This window comes from Podospora pseudopauciseta (genome assembly GCF_035222475.1).
Source record: "Podospora pseudopauciseta strain CBS 411.78 chromosome 5 map unlocalized CBS411.78m_5, whole genome shotgun sequence".
In the NCBI taxonomy this organism is placed as follows: Eukaryota; Fungi; Ascomycota; class Sordariomycetes; order Sordariales; family Podosporaceae; genus Podospora; species Podospora pseudopauciseta.
This window is the reverse complement of record NW_026946665.1, coordinates 1374857-1383124: the sequence shown is the minus strand read 5'-3', so window position 1 is coordinate 1383124 and position 8268 is coordinate 1374857.

Genomic DNA, 8268 nt, shown 5'->3' with positions numbered 1-8268 from the left:
AACTTCTTTTATAAATAAAATTATTATAAATATTTTAACTTTTTAGTTTATTAAAATATCGGTAGTTTACTTAATTAAATCGGTTAACCGTTCCGAAGTAAAGTATAACCCTTTAATTATTTTAAAAAACTTAGGAACTACGATATTATCGAATTTTAAATTATATTATAAGGATTCCTTAATTACCGCCTATCTTCTCGCTTTCTAGTTCGGGTCTTCTTCGGGAGTATTACTATTTAATCTAACGTTATTAATTAGCTTTACCTTTTTATTTACCCTTTTATATATTATTATAATAATAATAGTTTCCGTAGGCGTTAATTAAGCTTACTTAAAAGTAATAATTAAGTTGGTTTTAATATTATTTTTTTTTTTAAAAGGGGGTAGGGGTAAAAGCGGGCGACGTTTATATAATTATATAGCGAAGAGGTTACGTTAATCTAATTAAGTAAGGGATTAATTAAATATCTTTAAATATATAAATATAATATCGGGCTTAAATAGGGTTATTATATTAGTTATTTAATTAAATAGTAATAATGTTTTTAGTAGCGGTAGCGATAGTAATATTAATAGTATTAAATATAGACTTATTATAAAGGTCGGCGGTAGTAATCGTTCTTTCCTAAAGATTTTATTTAGAGTTAAAGTTTTTATTGTAATTTTTACTTTTCTAGGCTAAAATAAAGATTTTTCTTTTTAACGTCCTTTCTTTCTTTCCCTTTAATTATTAATATTTTTTCCTCCTTTATTTTTAATATTCCCCTTTTCTTTATTTTTATAGAAAATAATATTAAACGCTAAATAATAATTTAATAATAGTAAATTTAACTTTCTTAAAATAAAATTAAATAAAAAACGTTTAGCTCCTTTATTTAGTTTTCTAATTACTTTATCCCCTTTTTCTAGCTCCTCCATTACCTACTTAAGGATAAATACTTTATTATTAACTAGTCCCTTAAATACTTATAAAAGTTAATTAGCGGGAAAAGTATTATCTCGATTCTTACCGTTATATTTTACTTTTATTTTATTAATTACTTTTTTCTTTACTATATAGGCTTTAATTAACTTTCCCCTATATAATATATTTACGTTAATTATATAGCCTTTTATAAAATTAAAGGTAAAGCTTATATCCGTAAAGAACGGGATCCTTAATAATAGATTATAAAAACCTAAAGCTTTAGTATTATTAATAATAAAGAAATAATATAAAATTAAAACCTTAATTAATATTATTAGAACCTAGGTTTTACCTATAAACGTAACCGGATTTCTATAAAGGCCTTTAGACTATAGGTTAATTAATATTATTAATAAATAAAACTTTTTAGCTATAGCTTTATTAATTAAGTTATATTTAAAGCTTATATTTAATATTATTAATACCTTTTTTAAGGTTAGTAAAACGAAATTATAATATAATAATAAGACGTTATAAATATAAGTAACGGCTCTTAAAAGATTTCGCTTACTATCGGAAAGCCGGTTAATAGGTATAAATAGTAAAGTCCGTAATCGCTTTTTTAGGTTATTACCTAGTTAAACCTTACTCTCGATAATTTTTTTTTAAATACTTCCCTTAACTATACTATATTTACTATCCGTTATAATATTATATAAAGCGGGAACTATCTTCCTTTAATTAAATAGAGGAGTCTTACTATATTTAGCTATCTAAAAATTCGTCCGGACCGTTAACGGTAAGGCCTTTCCTTTTTATAGAACTTTTTTCTTTCTATCCGAGGTACTTCTGGAAAATCCACGTTACTCGATTACTTTAATATCCTCGGCTATATTCTTTATATAGTCTATTAACCGGTAAGTAAATATAGGTAAAACCCTATAATATTTTTTTAATATAAACTTAATTTAACCGTAAATATACTTTTTAGCTTTTTCGGTAATATAATCTCCTAGGTCTTTTACCTTATTATTAAATAATTTTAAGCTACTCCGGACTCTATCCCTCTAATCGGACGAAACTCCCTCTTTAATTACCTTCGGTTTCTCTTACGCGGGGGTAAGTACTACTTTCGGATTTTTAACTAAGGCTAGGTTATCTATATTCTCTTCCGGTATATCCTTAATCTTTACTTTTTTCGCTCTTTACGCGTTTATTCTTACTTTTACCTTTTAATTATAAATAATTATTAAGACTTTATCGAAGCGCTTTAAAATACTTTTAAATAACTATTTCTTTTCTAAATAACGTTATAAAGTATTTTTAATAATATAGTTATTAATTAAATTTTTATTAAATAGTCCGTAGGGTTTAAAGTACTTATAAATCCTATTTAATTAGATATTTATAGCCCTAACTATTTAAGTAACTATCTATTCCTTCCTTTTAATTAAAGAGACCTTAGGTTTATATTCCTTACCTTTATAAACTTCTTAGTATTTAGCTTATTTCGTATAAGCTTTATAAGCTTTATTTAGTTTTAGTTTTAGCGAAATTACTGCGCGAACTAAATCGCTAACCTTCCCTTTACGCTACGTCTTCTTTATATCCTTTTAATTAAACTATATTTTTTTATTATCCGGCTACTCTTTCTTACTAATATATACTTTACTTCCTTTAATATAGTATAGTCCCTATACCTTATTATATTTCTTTTTTAAATACTCTATCGATTTAGTATAATAGCTAAATTTATCGTATTAAAAGTACCTTTTTAATAGCGGAGGACTATCGCGGTATTACTTTTTTAATTTTCCGAATTAGGTTTTAATATTAATTAAGGAAAAGGTATTAAAGGATAAATCTATTTCCCTATTAAAGCTAGTACCGAAATCCGGAAAGTAAGGTACTTAGTCTTTTAAATATTAAATATAGATCCTTATTACTTTAAATTTATTATTTCCTAATATAGAAAAGCCGCTATAAATATTTACTTTTAAATACTATAATACTATTTTTCTATTTATTATAGCGTTAACCGCTATATATTAGTTAAATACTTCCGCCGCTTAATTAAAGGTAGTAAGGGAAAGTATAATAGTTAATTTATCCTCCTTATAGATTTTTCCTTTTACGTTATACTTATCTTCGATTATATTATTAATTTAATTACTTTAAGTAATAAAATTTATAGATTTTAAACGACGTTCGGATCCTCCTCGATTAATAAAGATTATTTTTATAGACTCGGAGAATTTTATTTAAAAGCGGCTAATAACCCTAGCTTTTATTACTTCCTTTTCCCTAATCGGCACTCGAGAAAGTAGCTTAAAGTAATTAAAAATAACCTTCCTTAATTCGTTTACCCCCTTAAAAATAACTTTAATATAAAAGTTATTTAGCTCCTTATAAATATCTTTATTTTACTAAAAGTTATATATTTTAAAAAAGCGTTTAAAGTAAGTAATTAAAATAAACTAAATATTAATAAATATAAATAAGTTTATATATTTATTAATTTATTTTCCTACGTTAAAGTTATATTAAAATTTAAATTTATAAACGTAAAAAGTAAATTCTACGACTTAGTACTTTTTATAAATATTCTTAAAACGCTTTAAATATTCCGTAAAATACTTATTTTTAAAGTTACTTTTAAAACCGACTTTCTTTAAATTAAGGAATTTACGTTAAAGAAAGTATATAGGTACTATAGGATAAAGGGTCGGCCGATTAAACGTAGGAGACTTTTAGAAATAACGGTAATCGGAGTAAGCTCCTATAAAATAAAGGTATTCGGGTTACTAAAATTAATACGCGAATTTAGAAAAAAAAGTAAGATATTTAATATACCGAGTAAAAGCCGCTATATAGTTCCTAATAGTAGGATTTAGTTTAATACGAGATTTACTTAGTATATTAAGAGCGTTAGGATTTATAATTAAACTACTTTAATTAAAAAGAGGGTAAGGGGTCTTAATATCTTTATAATAAATATAGTCCGTAGTTAAGGAAAGGACAAATAGCGATAATTCTAGAAACTTAATTATTAAATTAACCGTTTTTATTACGGAACGAGCTATAGGAGCTTAGTATATTTAGTTATTACTAAGAAAGCTAACTAAAGTAATAGGCGAGATATTATTAAATATATCGATAATTAATAATTACTATTACGTTTACGTTAATAATATAACTTTTTCTTTATATATATTATTAGAAATAGAAAAACGGTTATCCTTTATAACTTTAATAAGTAAAAATAAATTACTTTTACTTAAATTAAAAAAAAAGTATCCCTTTTTCTTTATTTTTAAGTCCCCGTTATTTTAAGTTAGATTAATCCGGAAACCCCTTCGATTACTTACTACCGTTAAATAATACGCTAAGAAGATTCCTCTTAGTTAAAGATAAGAGAGAACTTTAATAGTTACCGCCGAAATAAAATCCGTTAACGAGCTAATCTCGACTAATACTTTTATTTTACTATTAAGTCCTACCCGAACTATATACTTAACTCTTTATACGTAAGTAAAAAGCTCGGTATTTAACTTATAATAAAAGATATACGTTTAATTAAATAAATATAAATTATTTTTATCGAACTTTACGGGGTTTAGTAAAGTTATCGGTATTTATTATCGTTCGTAGCTTCGTATTTCCTTTAGTATCCAGGACTTTTAAGTCCAGTTTAAACCCTAAACTTTATTTAACCCGGGTATAACCTCTATTTAAAATAGTAAAAAAATATATAAACTAACTATAATACTATAAATATATTTTTAATAGGGTATATAAATAAGCGTACTTCCGTGATAGTAGCTCGCTCGTAAGCCGCACTCTATGTAAGATAAAGAAAAGACTCTATAGGCTCGCAGACTATATAATAAGTACCTAATCGGCCTAATTAGAGGGCCAGAATTACCTACATGCGTATAAGGTATAAAAATATAAAGAAATAAAAGTCGATAATTTATTTAAAATAGAATGTCCGAAGTAGACCGCTTATATATATAACCCCTAAACCTCCGAATCCTCCGAGAGCCCCACTTCCTTACTTAAACCCTTAGGCCTATAGCCGCACCCCAAACCAATATTATTTACTTTATATATTTAAGTTTTAACATTAATTAATTTTATTATATTTATATTAAAAAATTATAGTATTTTTAATAATAATTAATATTAAAAATATAAAAGCAAATTAGCTAAGTATATAAATTAGGTAAAAAAGTAGCTTACTATTTAGCTTACTTTACTTTATAAGCTATAAGTAGGCTATATATTGTAACGAACCCCTATTTAGAACCTCTAAAAGGGATATCAGTTAAAAGTACTTTTAAATAATTTTAGTTCGGTATATGTCACAGTCAAACCAACAGCGGGCCACGCCACATGTGGGACGCGGGGCGCCCAGCCAATCATTAAGGAAGTCAGGGGACGGCCAATCAGGCATGGACAGAAGTGCTACGGTGCCAAGGCTCACGAGCAGTCTGCAGGATGCAAAGTGCTAGGGGTGATCAGAGGTATAGCACGACGAGCACATTGCAGGATGCAATGTGCTAGGAGTGATCGAGGCCGTAGCAGGGCGAGCACCTCAGAGTTCCAAGGTCTATATATACGGAGGAACTGGCTGGCGTAGATAGACAGTTCCGCAGTATGCAATTCAAGTTGTATTCACGGTATCTAGTGTTTACATCGAGACATCTTGTTGTGCACTGTTTAGCTGCACCGAACCAGGATTATTCAGAAGTGCCTTCAACCGATATCCCTTTCAGAGGTTCTGGATAGGGGTTCGTCACACGTTGCATACTCACTTCAACTCTGTCACGGATAAGTTGAAGGCGTCTTTTTACCACCATGGCCGGACCTGAGAACGTTCAGATGGGAGGCGTCCCGCCTAGCCCAGGCGCCGAGGGACCTTCCGCCAGACCTGTGCCCTCTACCGCAGAGCAGGTCATCAAGCGTCTCAAAGAGCTCGAGGACGAGGCTCAACAGACCCGGGAGCAGATTTTCGCTATCTCGGCTACGTCCAAGTCGACCATTAAGCTTCCGGTACCGGAGCGCTATGGAGGAGAAAAGGCAGAGCTTGGAGGGTTCTTAATCCAGCTCAAGACCTATTTTCGTCAGTACCCAGACCAGTTCACCAACGAAGAGTCGAAGGTGATCTTCGCGGCCACCAGGCTCAAGGACAGGGCTCTCGCATAGTTCGAGCCTATCCTCGACGACTATTACGAGCAGGAGCCGGAGGATCAGGAGAAGATCACCGTGGAATACTTCGAGAACTATCGTGCCTTTAAGGCTAAGCTTAAGGAGGTGTTTGGGGAGTACGATGAGGCAAGGCGCGCGCAGGGTAGACTCTTGAGTCTACGCCAGACGCGCTCGGCAGCCGACTACGCGGCTCAGTTCAAGATCGATAGCCTGCGTAGCGCTATTAACGATGAAGGGTTGATGCAGCTTTTCTACCATGGCCTTAAGGATAAGGTAAAGGATAAGTTGTATAAGGAGACAAGGCCCGACACTATCGACAAGTATATCGCCATAGCCATACGGATCGACGATCGGCAGTTCGAGCATCGTATAGAGAAAAAAGGAGGTAACGGCAGGGGTAGCTACGGTAATAGCTACAGGGGACACTTCAACGGTAACCGCTCCAACGATAGGCGTAAGCGGAGACACCCCAGCACTAGCTACTCCGGCACTACACACTCGGGACCGATGGACGTCGATGCTATACAGCAGCAGAGGCCGCAAGGCCGAGGCCAGGGCAGAGACAACCTCAAGTGTTTCAACTGCGGTAAGGCAGGACACTTCAAGAAGGACTGTAGGGCACCCAAACGGCTCGGATGGAAAAAGGAGATCGCATCAACCACCACATCGAAGGGACCGAGGGTTGTAGAGGTAGCAGCCATCGGGTATCAACAAGGCGGAGCGGCAAGCTCCGAGGAAGACTCTAACTGGCACGCCGGACAGGAAGATATAGAGTTCCAGGAAGTAAAGGAAGCACTGGAAAGGCTGAAGGCGGAGCACGAGGAAGGGGATCTTCAGATACAGGCCTTGCGGGATCAGATGGCACAGATCACTGCGGAAGTCACCACGGAGGTCGCCAAGGACGAGGGTCTCGCGCAAGGACCTACCAGGTGGACGATACCAGAGAGACAGTATGGCAAGCACGGAATCACTGTCTCACAGGATACATCACAGCCTATAAAGCTCTTATACAAGAGCTGGGAAGAGTACTGGAAAGGCAGGAAGGTCGCCAGTATCGGGATCGCGAAGTTGTCAGGAGATACACCAACACCCACATGGTACACACCCTGTGAGGGGGATACGGCACAGCTTCATCCCAGGCATCCGGAGCATCGGAGAGTACCTTGGTTCCAGTGTATTACACACGGATGTGTGGAGCACCACCAGAGCAAGTCGCTATACGGCCACTGGCCGGTACGCAAGGTGGGCAAGGAGGGCAAGCCACAGCCAGTCAGAAGGACTATGGCCCGGTGGGAAAAAGCCCAACAGGAGGACCTGAACGACTACGTCTTATGGAAGGTTCAGGACCCAGTTGAACTGAAGGATGGCCTTCAGGTGATACAGATCGCACCAAGGCATGCGAGGTACTGCGTCGAATACGCAGACGGTTGGAACACAGACGATAGTGTGCGCTCGTGGGAGGAGGTGGTACTAGGATGGTGCCCAAGCCCAGATTGCGCTATACATCTGCGGGAAAAGGTCAAGCGATATCATCAAGCCAAGACGTCTAAGACCAAGCAGAAGAACCGCTATCGGGCGTGGATGCGAGAGAATGCTAGAGACGGAAGATGGGAGGAAGCTAGGCGGGTATGGTTGAAAGACTTCGTGTTGCTGGTCAACCCGGAGCAGGAGGACGCTCTTGAACGACATAACCGCTTGGGAAACGACTCGCGGCCCTTCGCGGGGGCCGTCAACCTCTAACGGACCACGAACGGCATTTTCGAAAGCATCGGCGTAAGGCGAAGGTGTGGGATAACGACCCGGCGCTCGTCAGCGAGGTCGCTGCCGCACAGGGAGGAGGCAAGAAAGACAAACGCCTCTGGGTTACTGCACGATGGAGGGATCTCCAGGCAGTGGCATTGGTAGACGGTGGTGCAGAGACGAACCTGATTTCGCCACAGTTCGTGCACCAGGCCCGTATACCGTGGAAGAAAAAGAAGGAATGGATCGTTATACAAGGACCATTTCCCACGCAAAAGGTCTATAGGGAAACACTACCCCTGGACATCACAGTCGAAGGAAAAACGATATCAGTTATATTCGACATTGTGGATATGGGACCCTCGAAGGATATGATCCTGGGGCAACCATGGCATGAAGACTACAACCCA